This window comes from Chelonoidis abingdonii, chromosome 15, assembly GCF_003597395.2.
Source record: "Chelonoidis abingdonii isolate Lonesome George chromosome 15, CheloAbing_2.0, whole genome shotgun sequence".
Classification (NCBI taxonomy): domain Eukaryota; kingdom Metazoa; phylum Chordata; order Testudines; family Testudinidae; genus Chelonoidis; species Chelonoidis abingdonii.
This window is the reverse complement of record NC_133783.1, coordinates 36,146,092-36,169,746: the sequence shown is the minus strand read 5'-3', so window position 1 is coordinate 36,169,746 and position 23,655 is coordinate 36,146,092. Positions and strand designations below refer to the sequence as shown.

At 43.2% G+C, this 23,655-nt stretch overlaps 1 long non-coding RNA gene across 1 annotated transcript in view; it reads left to right on the top strand.

Annotated features, from left to right (window-relative positions):
• The first annotated feature begins 8,293 nt into the window (after positions 1 to 8,293).
• Positions 8,294 to 23,655, top strand: part of LOC116820687 (uncharacterized) — a 27,741-nt gene continuing 12,379 nt past the window's right edge. Inside the window, exons 1-3 of the long non-coding RNA XR_004372710.2 lie at positions 8,294 to 8,458; positions 9,976 to 10,193; positions 11,336 to 11,429. This is a non-coding gene — a long non-coding RNA (uncharacterized LOC116820687). The remainder of the gene's footprint in view (positions 8,459 to 9,975; positions 10,194 to 11,335; positions 11,430 to 23,655) is intronic.

The following is a 23,655-nucleotide window of genomic DNA, read 5'->3' as shown; positions in this document are numbered from 1 at the left end:
AAACTTTCACAGATTCCACCTTGCATAAAACCTATGAAAAAGGAGAGCATGTACAGAGCATATAAATTAAGAGGAGAACACACTGGGTTTAAACTCAAGGATTTTGCACTTACTTGGTCCTTCTCACGAGTATGCTGAGAGACCCATTGTGAAGCACTGTCATTTGTATTTCCATCTTTATGCACAATTTCCCCAAGCAAATATGATCCCAGTGGTTTCTAACAGCTGCACAAGCAAGATAGAGCTGAGACTGAAAGGGTCTAGAGAATGGTACAGAAAATGGTTAGTGGTGTGGCAGGATAGCCATAGGAACATGGAGTGATTGAAAAGACTGGGATAATTTAGTGTGAAAGGTGAATCAGAAGGATTTGAGAGAGGGCTTCGTAAGAACTGCTTAGTATCTTCCTTTTAACCCTATCTTAAAATAGAAAACTAAGAGGACAAGATGAAATTAAAAAGCACATGATATTTTAACAAATATAGGGATTCTTCCCCACCCCGAAGAGTATAATCATTTGGTGGCATTTACTGCTGCAAGAGGTCATTGAGACAAATAAGTCTGTGGTTGGCTTTAAAATCTCTGTTCCAACCCTTCCTCCCCTGAATAGCACTGAACAAATTAGTTACGTGGAATTATAGCATTTTCATTATCTTCTGAAGAATTCTATATTGGCTGCTAGCTGGGAAGAACACACTGGCATAGATAGAACTACAATTTGTCTGATCCAGCGCAGAAACTTTTCTGATCTTATGTTTTATTCTAAAAGAAGCAATTTCATCTGCTGGAACCAAGGTATCTGCTGGAATTGAACCTGATTATTGAGGTTCATGTCCCAAGAAACACTAGTTAACTGTCCCCTTGTTTCTCTTAGGTCGTTTGTAGAACATCTTTGAGTAGGTCAAATATACCTTAAGAAACAAGGACCACCAATATGAGCAAGGCAAGGTATAAAGCATAAGAAAGAAATTAAATTAACGGCAAGATTTTTTTAGAAACTGGATTCTCTTTCTGCACCTGCAATTATTTATTGCTTGACTGCCTAAAATGGTGCTGAATATGATTGTACTTGCCCATGCTTCCAGCTCAAAGTGTGCTCAGAACAACTTCAATAGCAGCCATTGCTGACACTCATTGCTAGTATTGTTTTCTGGTTTTGTACTTAGGCCCTAAGGAGAGATAGTTAAAAGATTATCTACAACCTCTTCTGATCTGGATTCTTGGTCAAAAGAGGATAGAGTAGGGGGTCCTCGCCCATTATGTGTCTTTCTTACAGGACTGTGGACAATAGAGACAGAGGAAACACCTAATAACCATGGACAAAAACCAATTTTCAGTGAAAAAGTTGACAAATGTCCTTTCAGGGCAGATTTTTGGGGCTTACTAGTGGGTCTGTTTCTTATTAGAGGAGAATGCAGTGAAACAGACTGGGCTAGTCTACACTGGCAATGCTAAAGTGCTGCTGCAGCTGCACTTTAACACGCCTTGTGTGGTCATGGTGCAGCACTGGGAGAGAGCTCTCTCAGCGCTCTAAAAAAACCACCTCAACGAGGGGTGGAGCTCCCAGCGCTGGGGCACTGTTTATACTGGCGCTTTACAACACTGCAACTTGCTGCGCTTAGGGGGGTGTTTTTTTCACCTCCCTGAACGAGAAAGTTGCAGCACTGTTAACTGCTAGTGTAGACAAGCCCTCAGGGTATTTTTAATCTATTTTTATTTAGAAGATTCACACAATTCATGTTTACCTTGACCAAGATGGAAACAACAGCAAAACTGTATACAAAGAATTCCACTTGCAGAAATTCCAGCTAACCTTTCATTGGGTTTGTCTTTGTTGAGAGAGAGAGATGTGTGTCCTTAATGTAAAATAGTTAATTTGAGGTAACATCCTAGTAAAGACAATGCAGTTTGTCAAGTATCAGAGGGGTAGCCATGTTAGTCTGGATCTGTAAAAGCAGAAAAGAGTCCTGTGGCACAATGCAGTTTGTATTTTTCATGAGTTAGCACAGGGGTAGGCAACCTATGGCACGCGTGCCAAAGGTGGCACTCAAGCTGATTTTCATTAAATTAAAATGCAGAGCCCCATGGTTCTGGCCACCGGTCCATGGGGCTCTGCATTTTAATTTAATTTTAAATGAAGCTTCTTAAATATTTTAAAAACCTTGTTTACTTTATATACAACAATAGTTTAGTTATATATTATAGACTTATAGAAAGAGACCTTCTAAAAATGTTAAAATGTATTACTGGCACGCAAAACCTTAAATTAGAGTGAATAAATGAAGACTCAGCACACCACTTCTGAAAGGTTGCCGACCCCTGAGTTAGAAGGTTGAGTAAAAGCCAATGACTACTAATTTGTGTGAAAATTACAAACTGCCTTGTCTTCACTAGGATTTTACCTTGAGTTAGTTAACTCTTTAGCTAACTTGAGTTAAGAACACAACTTTTTTTTTTTTATATACAGCGTGGACCAAGGCCACTGTAACAAGAAAAGCTGCTCCTAAGCTGATCCTTGGTTTCTGTCCTGCAATCAGCCTATTAGCTGTTCCACTACACTCTTGCCTGAGGACATCCCTGTTTCAGAGTCACCTGGTTTTTATTAGTCTCAATAGGAAGCCCAGACTAGGTCAGATGCACTTGGGCATCAGCCCTCCTTTTCTGTTGCAGAGCAGATGCATAAGGGAACTTCTCAAAAGGAGTCTGCTATAACTAGTGTCGAGTCTAAGGGGCTGTTTGGTTGTGGTGTAAACATTTGGGCTCTGGGAACCTCCCACCTCACAGAGTAATTTACTACTTACACTGCCAGAGTGGTATAAAGAACCTTTAGTGAAAATGAGAATCTGACCCTTGATGTGGACAGGCTGCTAGCTGCCAAGGGCCTTTTAAGGATCAAATTGGTCAGACCTGAGCAGGATTAGATGACACAGTGCTTAAAACACTGGCAGCTGCTTATGTGTCTAATCTTAGGTTTTGTATGTATCTGAGAACCTCACAATCTTTAATATATTTACCTTCACCACACCCGTGTGAAAGGGATCTGGGAGTCACAGTGGCTTACAAATTAAATATGAGTCAACAGTGTAACACTGTTGCAAAAAAAAGCAAACATTCTGGAAGGTATTGGCAGGAGTGTTGTAAGCAAGCCACAAGAATGAATTATTCTTTTCTACTCTGCTCTGATTAGGCCTCAGCTGGAGTATTGTGTCCAGTTCTGGGAGCCACATTTCAGGAAAGACATGGACAAATTGGAGAAAGTCGAGAGAAGAGCAACAAAAATGATTAAAGGTCTAGAAAACATGAACTATGAGGAAAGATTGAAAATATTGGGTTGTTTAGTCTGGAGACCAGAAGACTGAGGGTGGACATAACAGTTTTCTAGTACATAAAAGGTTGTTAAAAAATGTTCTAGTTAACCTCTGAGAATAGGACAAGAAGCAATGGGCTTAAACGGGTGATTTAGGTTGAGCATTAGGAAAAACTTCCTGTCAGGGTTGTTAAAAACACTGGAATAAGTTGCATAGGGAGGTTGCAGAATCTCTGTTATTGGAGATTGGACAAACGCCTGTCAGGGATGGTCTAGATAATATTTAGTCCTGTTTTGTGTGCAGGGGACTGGACTAGAAGAGGTCTTCCAGTACTATGATTCTATGATTGTGGAAAAATTTTGCAAAATTTTGCTAGTGTAGGAAAGGCTTAAGCTTACCCCTTTTTATGAGGAGTTTTATATCACACAAAAATGTGCAATACATAAAAATATTTATATAAAAATTCAACCAGATGCATTTCATTACTACCATTGCCATTACAACAAAGATTATTAAAAAGATTTAAAGTATGTTTTAATTCATCGAATGAAAAAGGTAAAGAAAACGGCACATTTTAACTTAATTTAAGCTTTTGGATGAGTTAAAACAGTTAAAATATACACTGACGTCCTCATTAATACAAATTTGAAATAAGATAAGAATTCCTTAGGTTCTACAAAAGGAGAATGTAGGCAGAAAAATGACAAACTGGTATATGAAAAGCAATATATGAGATGTGACTGATAAATTATCGTCTGATATTTTAATGCGTTTCAGTTAAAGAAGTTGGCAATATGATGATTTGTTGAGATTTTAATTAAGTAAATTGAAAACTGAAAGGTGATCTGAATGAAAGAATCCTTATGAAGAGTTTGAACATTTAGAGGAACACTAACACACATCTCCCCATATAAAAAAAAAAAAATTCCCCTCTCACCCCTATGGGTGGTATGTGTCTTTCTCAACCTCGGGTCCTCTACCAGAGGTCTGGGAGTTTGAGGGTTCTGCGCAGTATCTTAGCTGTTCCTAGCACTCACTCTTCTGGAAGAGAGCTTCTGATATGTTGTTCCGTGGATCTGTTTGGAACCTCTCACCAGCCTTGTGAGGAGTCACAGCCCCGAGTGTGCGTCCTACCACCATTGGGAACCACGTTGGGCCTGTCACTTTCCACATCCTCTCTAGTTCCTCTTTTCAGGCCCTAGGGTACTTTCAGCACTCTCTCATTTGTCCTCGTTCCTTGATGTGCTTGTCAACTTGCATTGTCCTATGTCTATCACATGCTGTCTTCTGAGTCCTTGTCTGATTACCACGATGTCGGTGATATGCCAGCCTTAGCAATATCGCCGTACTTCTGGTTCGTCTGGCAATCATGAAGCCACAGGATCTTAGGCCTGCTCCTATTCTCCTCACTAACCCTTGCTGGGAATTCTCCACATCTAGCTTGGGAGGATCAGCCCCATACGCCTGTGCAGATGTTGCCTGCTCACAATGCACAGCCACTTGGTTTGTGCCGTTCATTATGCATGTTTCCTGCCTGCATCTTACATCCTCCACTATAGTGTTTGGACTGTCTCTAGGCTAACCTCTTGCACAGTCTGCATCCTTGGGTCCTCTCTAGTGTGGGAGACCCCTGTTCAATGATCTGCTGCTCAGTGCCGTGTTCCTGTGCTGCTATGAATCAGTGGCCTCCAGTTGTTTGTCTTTTAGTCAGCCTCTTTCCAGCCACTTGTAGGATTTTCCCCAATGCTAGCCACCTCAGCTATCTGTCGATGGTACATCCCATATCAGTGGGGTCTTGTCTTGCCTGCCACTTCTATTGCTTTGTCTTCCGTCCCTGTTTCGTGCTGCCTTCCAGCCATTCTCTCCTCAGCAGCTATCACTTCATTTGTGTGCGGCCGCATTTACTGTGTTACTCTTGGGATGTTCCGGGTTTCGTCCAGGAACCGTGGCCTTTAGACGACTCTATCCCCAAAGCCACTCGCCCGCCTCTTTCGGCTGGTATGTGAAGTCCTGGGTTGATTCGGGTGAACCTCCGTGTCATTTGTGAGGGCTTCGGCGTCTTTCACATCTCTTTGGCAGTTCGCGTCTTTTGGCGCAGCTCGCTGTTACGGGTCATAGTCGTAGTATCTGATGACCGAGCATCGGGGTTTCTGTTGATGTGCGTGGACTCTGTTTCTTCCCACTTGAGCTGGCTTTCGAGACTGTCTTCCATTTTGGTTGATCCTTGATATGTATGCTGTCTTCCTTGACCTCTCCTCATCGTGTTCCATGTGACTTGGGACCGCCAAGGTACTCTGTAGCTGGTTATATGTCTGCTATTGTGGTACCACAAACTGGTCATGTTCTATGTGAGTGTATACCAGTTCATTGGATTGAGTTATGGTTGGTAGTAGGGATTGTTATGAGGGCTCTATTGCATTTCTAACATGCTATCTTGATGGTACTTCTCCACTGAGCCTTGGAGACCGAGTATACTATATATGTCAAACTTATAGGCAGCTTGCAAAATATGAGCATTCAAGGTGCAGCTAAACCAAGGTGATGCACTGTCTCCCATGCTGTTCTGCATCATAGGCTAAACTCCCTCAGCCAGATAATTCCAAGGACTGGATCGGTAAAGTTCAGAGTGGAACTAGCCATGAGCCCCTCCTCTACATGGATGACATCAAGCTGATATGCTAAAAGGATGAACGAGTGACATCGACTCCTTTCTCACTGACGCGATCTCACAGTGAGGCATATTAGAGGAGATTTCATTCGCACTGGAGAGAAGTGTGTCCGGATGGTCAGTGAAAAGAGAAGGAAGCGATAGTAAGGACTGATGGCGGTCGGAACTCCAGGGGCCACATTAGCCAGACATATAGACCAAGCTACAATACTTGGGTCCCACAGTCACATAGAACACGATGAGACAGGCAAGGAAGCAGGAACATTCAAGTATCACAAAAGGATAAGACAGGTCACTGAAGAGCACTCAGTGGAAAGAACAAGATCATGCCATCAAACGATACCTGCCGGTATAAGCGAGCTGGCCCAAAGGAGGATATTGAAGTGACGATGAGTGAAAACCTCGGAAGCTCTACAATGCACGGGATTCCACCCCAAGTCCAACACTCATGGACTGCATATACCAGCCGGAAGAGGCGGGGCGGGGCTGGTGAGCATCAAAGCCTACGGTCCTGGATGAAACCCGGAACAATCCAGGAAGTACATCAGTTAAGATGGCCCCCAAGATTGACGCTGCTGAGAGAATGCCCTGGAGGCAGCAGCAGAACATGGGAGGTGAAGCCAAAGCAGAAGAAGTGCCGATGGCAGACAAGACCCCTGAATGGATGTACATCGACAGATAGACATAGGAGATGCTCGCACATTGGAGAATTCCACAGTGCTGGAAAGGGCTGGACATAAAAGACAGCAACTGACCCGACTGATCAAGCAAGCACAGGAACAGGCAGAGCCACCAGACCATTGAGCAGGGATCTACCACACTAGAGAGGACCCAAGATGCAGACTGTGCAGAGATTTGCCTCAGAGACCGTCCAACACATAAGTGAGGATGTATGATAAGAGGGCAGGAACAGCTCATTACTGAACGGCACAACCAAGTTGGCTGCATTGTGTACAGGAACATCTGCCCACAGCGTATGGGCTAGACCCTCCAAGACCAGACAGATGGGAGATTCCAGGCAGAAGTTGTGGAGTAATAGCAGCGGCTAAGATTTCTGTGGACCTTCCAGATCCAGACGGACAGGCGACTGGCCAATCAACCAGACATCGTGGTAATAGACAAGGACCAGAAGACACAGTGGGATAGACTAGCAATGCCAAGTGACAAGCAACATCAGGGAAGAAGGAATAATGAGAAGCTGCGAGAAGTACCCAGGGCCTGAAAGGGACTAGAGAGATGGGAAGTGAAGGCCAGTGTCCAATGGTGGTAGGAGCACCGGGGCTGTTGACTCCTAAGTGGGTGAGTGGCTCCAACAGATCCCAGGAACAACATCAGAGCTCTCTGTCCAGAAGAGTGCAGTGCTAGGAACAGCTAAGATACTGCGCAGAACCCTCAAACTCCCAGACCTCTGGTAGAGGACCCAAGGTTGAGGAAGACACATACCACCCTTGGGGTGAGAGGGGAATTTTTATATATATATATATAAAGTTTGAAAAGCCTACAGAGGTATAATAGCAGCTCTCTGTTCATCTGAACTTTGATCACAATTCTTAAGACTTCCCCAATTCGGGGTGGGGGAGTGGGAAAGAAGTGCTCCTGGTACATACTTGTACCAGATATAATTTGAGTCCCTTCTTCAAAGCCCATGGGTTAAATATTGAAAAGCTAGACTCAGTAAATGCACACAGAAACATTTTCACATGCATTTTTAAGGTACTAAAACTTACAGGCAAAGGTAATAGAATTAAAAGCACAAATCTATTTAAACAAATTGGATCTTCATGATTAAGACCCACTTTGCATTTGCCATATAGCTAAATGGTTCAAGCCTGGATATTTTCCAAGAGTAACAATGTTGGACTCTAATGTTGTGTTGTCTGCAATAAAAGAGGAAACGATATTCTTTTCCTGCATCTTAAGATAGCGACTTTAGAGAAAATGAGAAAGTTATTACCATAGCAGTCTAGGCATTTGTAAAGAAAATACAGTTGCTGTAGTATTTGTTCGGACTAGTTGAGTGTAACTGAGACATATCTTTAGAGACAAAGAAACTGCATCATATTGTTCAATATCGGAAAATTACTCTGATTTTCTCAGTTCCAAAAGGTAAACAAGACTGGGTTCATTATTGTTATAATCATAGTGGTATTTGGTATTATAAGAAAGCACACTACAGAAGATAATTGATATCCATGTGGTACTGGGGACTCTGAAACTAATGTTGCTTAGCATAAATTAGGTATAGCGTCATGTAAGAGAATGTCTGAACAGTCTTCTACTCTTTTGTTGTTCTACTACAGTGATGGGAAGGTCCTCTCAGGTTAAAAAGATATGTCCAATTCAACTGCTGCCGAAGAAGGTCACTAGCTAAGTAGTTGGTCTGAGATACCAGAGTCTTGAAGGAGGAGTCTGCTTCCTTTCCCCTACAAAATGGTTTGGAATATGATCCTGTTGTCCTTCAGTGACAGGGATACAGTGAATGAGGTATGGATGAACTGAAATACGTCTTTGGTGGGAGGGGGAAAGGATTAGAAATCATCAGCATGCTGTGAGGTACTGAACAATATGCTACGTTTTCCAAGTGAAAAGAGGAAATCTCTGAAGTTGGGATTGCTTAGTATGTGCCCCAGTACCTGTGTTTGGCACAGGATAGTAATGCAAGTACACAAGAATCCACAAATTCTTGCCTCTCAGGACCTTTTTAAAAAACAAACAAACAGTTCCTCTATGTGAATTGAGTTTGCATTGATTAGTGAAAAATCTTTAATGAAAGCAAACTTGACATCATTTCCATTGATAATAAACCTATTAAAAAGAAGCTATCTTTTGAGACTAATGATTGAGAGTGTTTATCAAGAAAGTGCCCATGTACTGAATTTAGAATAAGGCTTCCAAGAGATTAATAATTTGGTGCTTAATGCCAGATTGGTGCAACATTGCAAGCTATTTACGTATGGGCACAATCACGCCTTTGTACATAATTATGTGGAAATGTTTCCTCGTGAATGAATAGCAAAATACAATGATCTCAAAGAGCCATTAAAATTTCTAATTGCCAAGGAGCTATCTGTTATCAACAAAATAATTTATGCCAAACATCACAAATAATAGCCTTACACAAAATTTGCTTTGACCATTTCACACTTCTGATCTGATCCAAACACAGCTGAAGTCAGTAGAAGCCTTCCTATTGCCTTCTGAAGGCTTTGGATTAGGCTTTACACACTTAAATTCCTTCAGAACACTTGGATTAATATCATTTGGTGACTTGTTGCTGTTCAGTTTATCGTTTTGTTGCAACACCTCCTGGATACTTCAGTCTCAGACAGTCCCTCATCCTAATGAACTGAAAAGAGTAGGTTTGTAATGAATACTCCCAACATTCTCTGTGGTGAAGACTAACAGTGTTGCCAGCTCTTGTCTTTTAAGTACAAGTCTCAAGATAATTGCTCTTAAAGTCCAGGTTGGTAAATACATGAGAATCTCTGCTTATGTTTTTTGTTTGTAAGGAAAATATATAGACCTCATTGTTAGAGAAAAATGTGAAACTATAATCTGAGTGTGCCATAAAGGCTTAAATACCAGAAGGCAAATAAAAAGACCCAAATGTATTTTTGTTTTTTAAAATCTCATTATTTTTTAAACCAATCTTGATTCTTTGGGGAACGACTCACAATTTGTTTACTGTCTGGGGTAGTAGAAGACCTCTGTGTGATCTCAAAAGCTTGTCTCTCTCTCCAACAGAAGTTGACCAATAAAAGATATTACCTCACCCACCATGTCTCCCTAATATCCTGGGACCAAGATGGCTACACCAACACTGCATATACCTTCATATGAATGCAGATAGATTATATATAGATAGATTCTATGTATGGAATGCATTAGCAGAAAGTTTGTGTGTGTATGCATTGATTTAGAGTTAGATGGTATTTAACATGAAAGGAGGCAAAATAGAATTGTGATCAATGGGCTAAATCTTGAGGAGGTCCTTTATTTAGTTTTTAGGGGAACTCCTACAGTTTAGGGGAAGAGTTTCAGTCCCTCAGGAACCACACATGGAGTGTCTTTTCTCTGCACTTGAGTGGCAGAAAATGAGGAAGAACTGAGAGGAGGTAGCAGTTGCCTCTACAAAACCATGTCTCCACAGGCCCTGAACTCAGTGAAGGACCCTCCACTTGTGTAAGAAGGTAAAGGAGCTGAGTCCAGCAGTGACAAGGTCAGTGAGACTTCCCCCATGACCAACATTAAATCTGCAGATAAGTACCAGGGTGTCAGTTATTTTTCTATTCTCCTCCATGTAGGAGGGGGGAAGCGTCATGCTGTCAGATTGCCAGGGTCTGAAAGGGCAGGAGTCTTGGAGTTGTGCTCAGACGCACAAGGTCTCTGCACAGATGGTTCTGTGCCTCTGCCATATTCAATACTATGTATCATTGAACCTTTTCTCATTCTGCAGTGAGAAGAGACATTCCTGGCCTGTCCCTTCCCAGCTTCATAATCCAGGAGGAAACGTGTATTGAACCTCAGAAACCCCTCCCTCCGCCCTACTACACTCCCTGGTCCCTTCCCATTTTTTTCTCATGGGGGTGAGGGCAATTTTGTCTGTGTTAGGACCTTAGACTATGGCCCACAGTAAACTGTTGAGAATTAGACATGAATCAGGCTTGTGTATTGACACTAGAGTTTTATTTTATGCTCTGTACTTCAGCACCAGGCGTTTCATCCTCCTATGACAAAGTTACATATTTTCAGCCAAAGAATTTACTGGATGCAAGACATTCTAGGAAGATACTAAGGGAAAGTAATCTCTACCTTTCCATCACAAGGATGCTAAAAGAACAGTGGACATTTATAATAATGGAGCTACTGTGTTAACTCCATTCATGCCCTAGTTTGATTTTGTTCTACACAATGTAAACAGTGCTGGTGTAGGCCCATGCGTTTGGGGCAAGACAGTCTAAACCTACAGCAAGCTTTTCATTTTTGGTATAACTGGATGCAAATGCTGTGCTGGGGGCAATAGAGGTAGATTTGGTACGGTCTCACTGGTACAGCAGTGGTTTCGGGCATCCCAGCCAACGAAAGGAGAATTCTAGGCTTATGTATGGTGTGTCCCCCCGGATCGGTTTTAGCACGAATGCATGTAGCTGTAGTCTGTCTTTTCAAGAAGCTTTTCAGAAGGATGGCCTGGACTCCCATGTACAGGAGATACACGGCTGTGTGCTTTTGTTGTAAGGGGATATGCAGTGTCTGATTAATTTAATTTACTGACCAGAGATTGGCTAAAATTGAACCGCTGCATAAATGAGATTATGCAGATTGGTTCAGGCAGGAAATGTGAAGAAAGTGTCATTTCCCTAGGCCTTCTGAATTGTAATGAGGAGCTGCTTCTCCAGACTAGCATAGTGTGATCATTGACCTAAGGCTGAATTGAGGATATCTGGAGTCAACTATGGTAAGGGCTGTTACTTTATGATGTTAAGAATGCCCCCTAGACTGTGGTATTCCCTGGTAGTAACCATGATCCATACCTTTGTGATTTGATGGTAGGACTGCTGTAACGTGCTATATGCTGGGCATCCTTAGTAAGAGGTCTGCTGCCTGCAGCTGGTTCAGAATACAGCATCTGATTGTTGCAGGGGACGATTAACAGAGGTCAGTCTGACTGCTCACTGTCTTGCTATCTAGCTCAGCTGCCTGTTAGCCCAAGTATCAAGGTTAAAGTTTTCAATTTTAATATTTAAAGCTCCAAATGGATTCTATCCACAGTGTCTTTCTGAACTTCTGATGCCCTGTATTCCATCCCAGCCTCAAAAGTCGGAAGGAAAGACAGCTTTTTGACCTGAGGGTTTTTAATGATGGACTAAGCATAGGTTGTACTTTTGCCTGTGGAGCTCTAAGTCTGTGGGAATGCCTTCCTTCCAGAGCTGAGAACAATCATACATTTGGTATTTCTAAGAGGTCTGTACACCAGCATTCAGAAATGTGACAACCGCTGCACTGTAATTGTTTTAACTGTTTCTAGATATGCTCTGATTGAAGTGTGCACTTGTGCGTTGCACACTGATTGTGTGAACCCTGCTGGTGCTCACTAAAAGTTCTCTAGTCTGCACTGACTCAGTCCTGTTTCACAGACAGTTGGTGCATGACACACTGGGACAAACTAGAATTTACACCCCCATTGGTGTGCACTTATGCAGCATGTAGATAAGCCCTTGGCTCAGGCAGAACACCCATTACATTCAGTAGGAGTTTGATGGGCTCCAGAATCCGTCATTTAGTTCATACTGTCTATTTTGATCTACCCATCAACAGAATTCATACTGTAAAGGCAACAATATTTATTCAGGCATTCTGTATTTTTAACATGAAAAGCATGGGATAGAATTTAATACATAGATTATTTGAATATATTCTTTTCATCCATAAAGTTCTACAAATGAGCAAATAAAGGAAGTAAAGAACACTACACTTAAAATGAATTGTGTTAACTTTGGCAAATGCTCTGTTGCTGAGTTCATTGCAGTAGCATTTGCAAAAATGATACTAGATTTTCAGTCCTATGAGCTTTATATTAAAAGTAAATTATCACTATTAAGCAACAAAGGAATTGCCACAGAGCATAATTTTGAAACAACAGCTACAATGTTACTTTGATAGCTCAGATAACACGTTATCTAAAGTAAAACTAAATAGCTATTTAAAAGAATTCCTCAGTGTGACTGCTAGTGTTGCAAATACTATATTTCTATTTTATAAACTGGTGGCTTATCATCTTTGAAGGCATGCTGGAGAGTGTTAGAGTTTATTCTATCATTTAGATCAGCTTTAGGCAATTAAATAGGTAAACATAATGACATTCTTACTCTTTTTTAAATGGATTGATCTCAAGTCTGTGATGAATGAATCTGCAATGTATTTTCCTGAAATCTTGTTTGAATTGAATTAATCCAATATTAATTTATTTTACATGTGCCAGAAGCATCATCCTATTATTAATAAGTTGAAACTGACAGCAGGAAAAGGAGGTCCCTCCCTAGCATTGCCAGAGTGCATCTCTGTGTGTATCCAGCAATCTGTGTGATATGTTGACAGAATGAGGCCAGGGATGCAAATAAAAGAAACTTTTCCCCCACTCCTAGCAGTAAATATATTTATTTATATATGAAGTTAGAAAACACAGTTTATTGCTTGTCATTCATTAACGTACTGAATGGTAGTTCTACTGATAAATTAAATTGAGAGAGAAATGGTTTACATATTATTATTAACATTGCTACCATATGTTTAATTCATACATTAAGAGATACTGTATTTGTATTTTAGCAAGTACAGTCATTGTAGCTGGCTGATCAACCACCAAAGACTGAAAGAACATTTTTTGCACACACTGATGTATCAGTGATTGTAATGTAGCTCTTCATTCTCAACATTCCATAAAATCTCTGCCAGAGCTATAATAAATATTTGGGGGAACATCCACTGAAGATGGATGTTATGGCTGGAAATGGAAACTATGCCAATTTCAGCAGCTGAAGTTCTGTCTCTATGTAATTTTGCTAAACATATATATTCAGTTGAAGATTAATTGGTTTTTCTACTTTTTTAAAAATAGCAACCCAATCACTTTATTTGATATGACTGTTAGGGAAGGGTATTTTGGTTTTGTTTTAATTGTTTTCAGGTTTGCATGGCTGGTCTCCTGAGACACTAATGGAACATAGCGATAAAACTGTTCAGTTGTGAAAGCCACAGAAAAGGGAAATGGTTCTGTTTTTACTTCTCTCAGTCCAGGGAGGTGCAATTTAAGGTCAAAACTATTTATTCCATGAATTAGTAAAATCAGGATTCATTCAAAATTTAAAAACACAGAGGAGAATGTACAAAAAGAGAAGGAAATCAAAGAAGTGATAGTGACGATGGGCTTATGTAAAATAAACACCTTGGGCTTTGGTGTTAAACCTGGGTAATGCATTCGTCCTCCCTATGATCATAATATACAGCTAATCAAGAGAGGGGTTCATAAAAAGTAGAACATGTGGGACCCAGACAATACCCAGTTCTTATTTGTTTAAAAAAAGACTAATGCACTAAGGGCCTTATCAAGGCAAGATGTGCCTTTGCAGTTGCTGGTCCATTGAAACTAGAAGTTGCAGAAAGCTGATTAGACATTCTGGGCTAGATCTTCAAAGGGGGCTTAGGCAGTGCAATTCTGAGCCTGACTTCAGGTGCCCTGCTGCCTAGTGGAATCCAGAAGCCTGAGTTAGATGCCCAGGCTCCCTATGCAATGGCCAGGGAGAGTTAGGCACCTGAGAATGGGATTCCCAAATACTAGCAGGCTAAGCAGACAGCCATCTAAACTAGTCAGTAGGAAAGGTTTACAGGTGTTAGCTACATAACTCTCCCCCTATAATGCATGGGGAGCTCGGGCGCTTAACGCAGGGCAGCAGGGCGCCGAGGGATGAGGCTGTCATAAGTAGATAGGTAAGGGTTAATTTTCTTTTACCTGTAAGGGGTGGACAGGGGGGAATCAAGCACCTGACCAGAGGACCAATCAGAGAACTGGATTTTTTTTAAAGTCTGGGAGGGAAAGGAACTCGGGGTCTTTTGTTTCTCCCGGCTATGGATTGAAAAGCTTTTCTCTAACTCCAATTTCTCTTCTATAATATTCTACTATCAAGTGTGAGTACAAAGGAAACCAAGCAATAGTTGTTATGTGCTTGGTTTGTATTTACATGGGTGGTAATTGCTGGACTGGTTTAAATCGGCCAATTTTTTGAATCAGAACTGTGTATTCCTAATCTTATAAGCAAAGAGCCTGTAATTGACATCTTAATGCAGTGGGTTATAATTTTTCTGTACTTTCTTTCTTTTTATAATAAAGTTTCTTTTAAAAACCTGGTTGAGGTTTTTGGTTTTTCTCTGGTTAAACTACAGAAAGGGGGTGTCGTGTGGAACAATCTGCTTAGTTAGCTTTACTAGGTTTGAATGCATCGCTTAGGGAGAGGTTAATGGGCCTCTTTGTTTTGGCATTCAAGGAGTTAAGTACTGTAATCGCCCAGCTCACCAGGGAGGGAAGCTGGGGATCAGATAACGAGAGAACAAGGGGGAGGAACTTGTTTTCCCGTTTGAGATAGGAGACCCAGGGTACTGGGTCTTGGGGGGGGCCCCCAGGGCACGATTTGGGGGGCGTTCAGTGTACCAGGCAACTGATTCCTGTTGGTGGCAGCGAGATCAGAACCAAGCTGGGTATAAGCTTGGGGGGAGTTTCATGTTAAGCCCCCAAATTTTGGATGCTAAGGTCCGGATTTGGGACAGAGGCTTTATCACAGAGGCACTGCAATGTCTAAGTGCCTTTGTGAATCTAGTCCTAAGTGACTTAAGCTGGGATTTTTTTTTTTCAGGCAGGAGCATTTTCTTTATTTACATATAAAAAACATTTTCCCAAAGCATCATTTACTTCAGAGGAATAAACCTAGATGAGTGGATGGCACCGATACCAGGTCTGCCGTGTTTCACTGGCTTGTAGGTGATGGAAAACTCGCACAGGTAGTGGCCAATCATCTCGGGCTTGATTTCCACCTGGTTGAAGGTTTTGCTGTCGTATATGCTGACCATGCTGCCCACCATCTCGGTCGCGCAGGTGAGTTTTGACTACCTCCGGCTTCTCCATGGGAGGAGCCTCCTTCTTGGCCTTGCGAAGGCGCTTCAGAAGGGAATGCCGCTTACGACACAGGCCGCGGTTCAGACGCCTGCGCTGGCGAGCACCGTACAGCTGCATCAGCTGGTCGTAGCCAGTTAGACTCCTGTCACTGTCTGAAAAGGTAAGTAATTGTTATATAGGCCATTGATGGAGGGGAGGAAGTATCTCGAGTTAAGAGCCTGTAGCAATGAATTAGTTGAGTGTAAAGCAGTTACAGTTCACCAAAACATCAGTCCCACAACACTCGCAGCCCAAGGGGAATTACAGATTAAATCCTTCTTGTGTGTAATAATTACTCCAATGGAAGGAAAATGTCCTAGCAGAGAATAAAATAAAAACTTACTGCCTAATCCAGCATCGTGTGTAGGTGCATTTCCAGCCATGAAATGATGGGGGGGAGGGGGAGAGATTGGCCAACTCAATGAACCCTGCAACAAAAATAAAAGGCTCACCTCTGTAGATGGCAGTTGCAGAGTTGCCTGTGAGAGGACAGCCCATACCAATGAGCTCTGCCTGCTGTGTTGCTTTACAGAATAGGATGGATGGCTGTGGTCCTGTTGTATAGGCTGGGATTTTTTTTAATGACTACCTGCAGTCCTTTCACTGTGTTATGGGCAGGGTAGTCACCTTTCCAGCAAACTGGGACCCACCCATCATTATGGGATAGGCCTCAGGAGGCTTCCTCCAGTTATTGGTTTCATGTGCAGTGAAGGACTGAACTTCTGGTCACATGACATTTCCCCCCTTCCCCGGTGTGACCTCCAGAATAGAGCTACACAGGCAGAAACTCCTTTCAGGCTCTTCTGTACCTGATTGACATGCAATCCCTCATTAATTTCTCCACAGAGCCTGACTGCTATAGCTGTTAATTGGGCTAGGTGGGGGTCACAGACACAGCCTCTCAGAAAAGTACGGATACAGACAGCTAGGTCCACAAAGGGAGTTATGCACCTAACTGCCATGTTAGGCACCTAAATAAAAAATTTAGATCCTCAAACCCCCCCACTGAGCTGCCTAAATTCCTTCCCAGATTTCCTGGTGCCCTACACCGCTGTGTACTTTGCATATGGGTAAGGACAGCCCTGCCTGTCAGGGTTCACAAACTAGGAGTTTTCCCTGCCTAGCTCACCTGTGGGGCCCAATCCAATTGATGAGCTCTGAGTTAGATGCCTAACTCCCATTGATCTGGGCCTTAGGCCCCCCCAGACTGATGGGTGCTGCATCCTTCTGTTTGGGATGCTCAGCCATGAACCATCTTGTGGAGTTAGGCACCAAAGCCAACAGACCTTTCTCATGAGACGCATGCCAATAGCCCTTTGGTTAGAGCACTCAGCTCTGATGGAAGAGCCCTGTTTTCAGTTCCCACTCATTTGGAACAGAGATGTCAATCCAGTTCTCCCACAGCCCACATGAGTGCCCTAACCACCAGGCTATTTGGGGTGGGCAATAGTCATTAGGCTAGAGAGAAACAATGTGTGCTGCTATAGCCCTGCCATTAGGGCAGTATAGAATCAGACCCCCACTTGTAAACTTGGAGTTTGGGACCTCCACCAGGGCTAGGACTCTGAAAAGCTCATCATACGTGAGTCCTACTGGCAGAAATGTAGGCATCTATGGCTAGCTCCACAAAGGCACTTAGGATATGTCTACACTGTGATTAAACACCTGAGGCTGCCCTGTATTAGCTAGTTTGGGCTATTTAATTGCAGCATCTAAGTTTGAGCTTGGGCTGGATCCCAGGCTGTGGGACCTTCTTGCAGTTTTACAGCCCGAGCCCTGTGTCAGCCGATGCAGGCCAGCCCTACACTTATATGACATAGTCCAACTAAGTGCCACTGACGGTCATAAAACCACCACTCAGCTGCTGCCTAAATTTCTGCCACTACATATGCACAAAAGCCACTTAAGTCTTGAAACTGCTTAGCTACTCACAGCGAAGCTGCTTGAAGACTTGGGTTCAAGTCTCTACTCCTCTCAGTCAATGTGATGATTTGCACTGCATCCCAGATGAGTGCCCTCCTAACCACTGGATAATAAACGCTAATTCTAATTATTTTTATTATTATTATTATTTGTGTGGTGAGAAAGGGTTGCTCTGGCTTAGGCACCGAACTCAGGGTTCATAGTTGTGAATCAGCATAGGTGATAGGTGCCTTCCTCCCATGTGTCAGCCAGGCATCCAATGGGAGTTAAGCACCCTTAGGCTCTGGGCCCTAAGCACCTGTCATTCTTTTGCATTGCCTACAGGCTAGCTTAGGCAATGCCCTACTTCACTTGCTGACTGAGCATCCATTTTGGGGCTGTGACTTCCACTGTCCAGAAAGAGACCCAAGTCCCCTTTGTGAATTTAGCCTTAAGATGGCTTTTCAGAACTTTACCTTTAATCCTTTTCTGGCATGCTTCACATGCCCTGGAAGCAGAGGGTGGGATTTTCAGTCATGGAGGTGCTTTTGAAACCCTCTCTCTGTAGAGAACAGATTGATTCACCTTATGTGTATTTCAGAGCTTGATTGACAATAATCAAGTTGGGGTTGGTCCTGCTTTCAGCAGGGGGTTGGACTAGCTGATCTCCTGAGGTCTCTTCCAACCCTGATATTCTATGATTCTATGATCATATATTGATATGGTTTTCCTAATATGCCTGATACCCCTTCACCCTCCTCCCCTCAATGCACCACCTAAGAGTGGAAGGTATCAGCTGGCAGTGAGCTTAGTATTTGCCTCACATTGTTAATTCAGTCAGTGACTAACATGAGCTATTGGTTGCCTGCTTCCTCCTAGCACAGGGCATTTATTCTTCAGGCGATCAGTGGAATTACACTGATAGCATGCTTTGGGCTCTTCGGCTTATAGAGGAGTTTTGGGATGAGGGTTAGAGGAATGGTTTTGGGGAGATGAGTACCCAGCCTCCCACCCTCTTGCTAGGGATAAAATGGGATCCCCCCCTTCCCACTAGCTTTAAACATCTCTTTTGGTGGTTTATTTTCAGTAAATACCTGGGTCTGTTCGAAGGCATCAGCAAGAGATGCCATCTCATCCACAGACTTTACATCTTTGTCCCATAGACTCAGCTTTACATCAGCCTTACATATGCCTAGGAAATGCTCTTGAGCCACAAGACCAAACATTTCCCTCAAAGCTTGTCACACCTTTGCCCCTCACCCACTTTCCCATCAGATCTTTCAGTTTGTTCATATATTCCCCATTACTCATACCAATATCTCTCTTACGATTCATAAATTTAACTCTCTATGTTTCAAGGGTAATCTGAAACCTTTGTAAAATAGTGCTTTTGAATTTGCAGTAGTCTAAAGCATCCTCAATGGGCATTTCATTGAATACACTTAGAGGTTTACCAGTTAATTTTGAAATCAGGAACTCTCTTGGCATCAGGGTTCTCACGCCCTGCATGCAGCCTTTCAAGGGTAGTCAGATATTCAGCAATATCATCTGTCTCCTTGTATGCAGGACATACATGGTCCCAGTTGTGGATTTCTGGCATGATGGGAATCGCTGGGCTTCTGGTTCTGCTTCTCTAGCAGGTCTAGTTGGTGGTTTTGCTCTTTCTCTCTCTTTCTTCCCACTTCTCCTTTATCTCCAGTTCTTTCACTTGCGATAGTCTCTGGTGCTCCCACTCCTTTTCTACAACCTGCAGCCTAAAAAGCTCCAACTTCTCAGTTGCTTCACTGCTTTCAGTTATTTTCCTGATTTTCTGTTCCTACTGCCCTTTTCCAAAACAAGCAAACAGAAAATAACAAACCAGAAGCCTCCTCTTGATTGTCATTAGCCACCACACTTAAAATCTTTACATCAGTCTATGAAGTGCAAATCTTGCTCAGTACAACAAACTGTGTATTTCACCCTGCTCTCTGCGCCACTGTGACGAGATCCCCCTAGGGTGCAGCCTGGGACTGAGGGACCGCTGTGCCCCCTTAACTATCTTCAGCCTGGGCTGTCTCTCACAATGCCTTGCTAGTGACCAACAGCAAGCCCCTGCAGGCGCTGTGATCACTCAGCAAATGGCACGTGGAGCCCCACACCCAGCTAGATTGCATGAGTGCTCCCAGAGCCACTCATGAATCACACAGAGAAAGGCACCAGAGCCAAATCCCCCTAGCGCCCCGCACTGTACCTCAGAATTATACTGTCTTGCACTGTTCAAGATGGGCAGTGAAAATGTATTAATTGGTTCACCACTTCAACAATGGAAAGTGGACATACATCAGCCTTCGTCAAACCGGAGCAGATTTGCCTCACACTTCATGCAAACTCACTGGTAAAGATGAACAATTAAATTTATTGACTATAAAAGGTAGATTTTTAAGTGACATTAAGTCACTTAAAAATTCAGAGTTAGATACCAAAAAATAAAATATAAGCACGCAGTCTAAACTCTCAACCCTATTAGACTGGGCAACAACTAGATTAAGCAGTTTTTCTCACCTCACTGGATATTGCAGGCTTTAATATACAGGTTTTTTCCTTAAAGTTGGGCCAATCTCCTCTGTTGGAGTCTTGTCTTCTTCTCAGTGTCTTGGTTGCTTGCAGTGTAGGTGGGGACAAGAGAAGAGCCAAGCATGGGGCCCCTGTGGTCTCTTTTATACCCTCAGACCCATGTGCTTTGAGAATGCAAGTCCAGGCATGTCTGGGGGCATTGCTGAATCTCTAAGCAAGGTTGAGCAATTCCCCTGGTGTGGCCTCATGCAGGTGAGTCATTGAATTTGTAGCTTCCTTGCTGGACAATGGCTGGTGATTTCCGTTCAACAGCACCAACCCCGGTGTTGGTTATCCCTTTGTCATTGTCTCTGTAGAGCCAGTATCTGGGTGCATCCCAAACCCAGAGCATATTTTAGTGACTACCATACAACACTTCTCTTAACTTCATATGCGTTAATGATACACATAGTTAGAACAATGACTTTCAGCGGATCATAACCTTTCCCCTGATATCTTACAAGGCATATTTTTATATACAATTATATAAAAATGAGGAATATGGGGGTTCCATGATGTTCCCCCAAGGTATAGAATGTCACACTAGGAAAGATTCATCAGGAGGGATGAAAGGTGTTTGCTCATGAGGAACTCACTGGAGCATAGCCCTAGAATGACTGAAGTATGTGAAAGTAATAGTAAATTACAAACATTTCAATAGCTGCCCATGCTACCGTCCACTCCCAACAGAATATGCATTTTAGTGCAGAGCTTTGGATACAATCTTGTTTTGTATTGGAGCAGGGTATTTTCCAAACAGTGTGAGATGATTTTTTTGCACAGCTATAGCAGACCTCCTTTGAATCTTCACTATTTCTTCACTCGTCTTACAAACCAATCAAGACAAAAATTCATCCACCATTCACTCTGTGATAGTCTTTGTGTGACTTGCCTTTTGTTGCACTAGTGCACCGTGTGTGTGGGGGGGGGGGAGAGGGTGGATATATATGAAAGAGGGCATTTTAGTGTTTACAGGGCATGGTTTTTCAGGAGGGATAAAAAGAGACACTTCACTGTGAAGGTGTTTTATTTCTCAGATCAGGCAACTCAGAATTTTTGCCTGACTCAAACTTAGATCAAGGCTAGTGGTAACATATGGCAACAGAGTCTAAGGTCACTGTGCTTCCCTCACACCCTTCCTATTTCATTTGAAGCCAGAGATCTATGCTTTACTAAAAGTTTACAGCAGTATATGCCTGTACAGGACAAAAATACTTGATTACTTAGCTGTATTTCTGAGTAGAGAAAGAAAAATGAGGCAGATTCTATTCTAAAACTACTTTCAATCCATGCCTAAAGCGAACCATCAGAATTCTTGCCATTTAATCCTAGCATGTTTCATGTCCTTCTGCTCCATTGTAGCAACATTTGAACTACCGCTAAGAAAAACTGTTCATTCTCTTCTGCCAAAAACACCTCTGCATTTCTTCTAAAGAGCGTGCAGTAAGACAGTTTTTTCTTCAGAAAGCTGGTGGGCGTTATTTGTACTAAGAATAAAAGGACAGACAGGATAAAAGTGCGAGTCAAACCGCATCAAAAGTATAACACAAAAACATACTAAATGATATTTGCTACACATCTGTTATTTTACTAGCTACTATAAATTTGACATGACATGCCCTTAGAGGAATACAGTATGTTCATAATACAATGTGCTATTTTTACCTGTATGGAATATTAGTGGCAGCAATCACAGAAGATCTGAATAAGATACTAGCATGAAATTCATAGTCCTGAATCCAACTATTTCCTCTCTTTCCATTAATTTGTCTATATGATAGTGCAAACACACTTTTAGCCACTACTCAAGATTACCTTGGCATTTGGTTTATGAAATAGTAACTGAAATTTAATGTCACTTACACTAAAATCCCATATAACCAGGGGGCAAAGTATTTGGCCAGTAACAAACATTGGTCATTAACTATTAGTTTAATAGGCTAGTTACTATTGATTTTAATTCCAATATGTCTGCATTTTTTCCTCCTGATACAATTCAAACTTTGGACTCAGGGATCAAATTTACAACTGCAGGAAAAAGTCTAACCTTCATCACAATTTAAAGGCTTAGTTCCCTGCACATTAGTCATATTTTTCAAGCCTTGGTGTTTGGATGCTAGTTTCTTTTTTGTTATATTTTTAAAGTGTAATTGAGTAAAGGCTGGAGTTTCTGTGGCTGCATGTAGGTTTAGGAAAACATTTCTAACTAGAAGAGTAGTTAACCTCCAAGGGTGGGTGTGAAATCATCATCACTGGAAATTTTTAAGAACACCATGTTGGTCAAATCTCTGTCAGGGATGGTGGAGGTTTACTTGCTCATGCCACAGTGCAGGTGTAACCAACACACCTCCTGGGTGTGGTGTTCTGTCCCATTTAGTGGCACCCAGACCACTGAGAGAGAGAGAGAGAAAAAAATTTGTCTGCTCTACAGTCTTAGCTAATATCCAGTTGCCTTTTAGTTCATGCTGTAGCCCTAGAGTGACCAGTGTGAAAAATTGGGCTGGGAGGAACTAGGCGCCTGTAGAAGAAAAAGCCCCAACTATCCGGACTGGCCCTATAAAATAGGGACATCTGGTCACCCTATGTAGAGCGGAGGTGGGCAAACTGTGGCTGGTGGGCCACATCCAGCCCATGGGACTGTCCTGCCTGGCCCTTGAGCTCCAGGCCAGGGAGGCTAGCCCCCTGGCCCCTCCCTGCTGCCCCCTCTTCCCCACAGCCTCATCTCACCATGTTGCAAGCGCCTGCCCTGGTGCTCTAGACAGCGCAGCAGTGTGGCTGGCTCCGGCCAGGAGGCGCGGTTGCCAGTTCTGGGCTCTGAGTGGCATGGTAAGGGGTCTGGGAGCGGGGTGGTTAGATAATGGGCAGGAGGTCCCGAGAGGCAGTCAGGAGACAGGAAGGAGCGGGGGGTGTGTGTGTGATTAGGGGTTTGGCAGTTCTGGGAGGGGGTGGTCAGGTGACAAGGAGTGGGGTGGTGGTGGATGGGTCGGTGTAGTGAGGCGGTGTGGCTCCCCTCCTCCACAGGGAGGGTTGAGCCCCGTCAATCATCCCCCAGGGCGGAACCGCTGGGCAGAAGTCCCACCCCTCAAAGGGTCAGGCGGCGACCCGGAAGGATAAAAGCCGGGCCTCAGCCTTCAGTCAAGCTCCAGCTGCCGCTGGGAGCAGACGTGCCCACTGGCTCTCGTCACTGGGAGGCTGCTGAGGCCAGAGACCGGTACCAGGAGCTGCCGGAGCTACCCCACGCCCACTACGACGAGGAGCTGCCAGAGCTACCCCGCAGCCGCTACGACGAGGAGCTGCCAGAGCTGCCCCGTCCTTGCTATGGCCCCGAGGAGCCGTCAGACCAGACCTGGGCCGCCCTCCCGGAGGTATTCCTGGACCTACCACCCAGCCCTGAGTGGGAGGAACCCATGGTGCTGGACGTCCCGGCGGACTAGGTAGGAGCCGAGGGGGAAATAGGAAGTAGCCAGGTGGCAGCTGACTACAG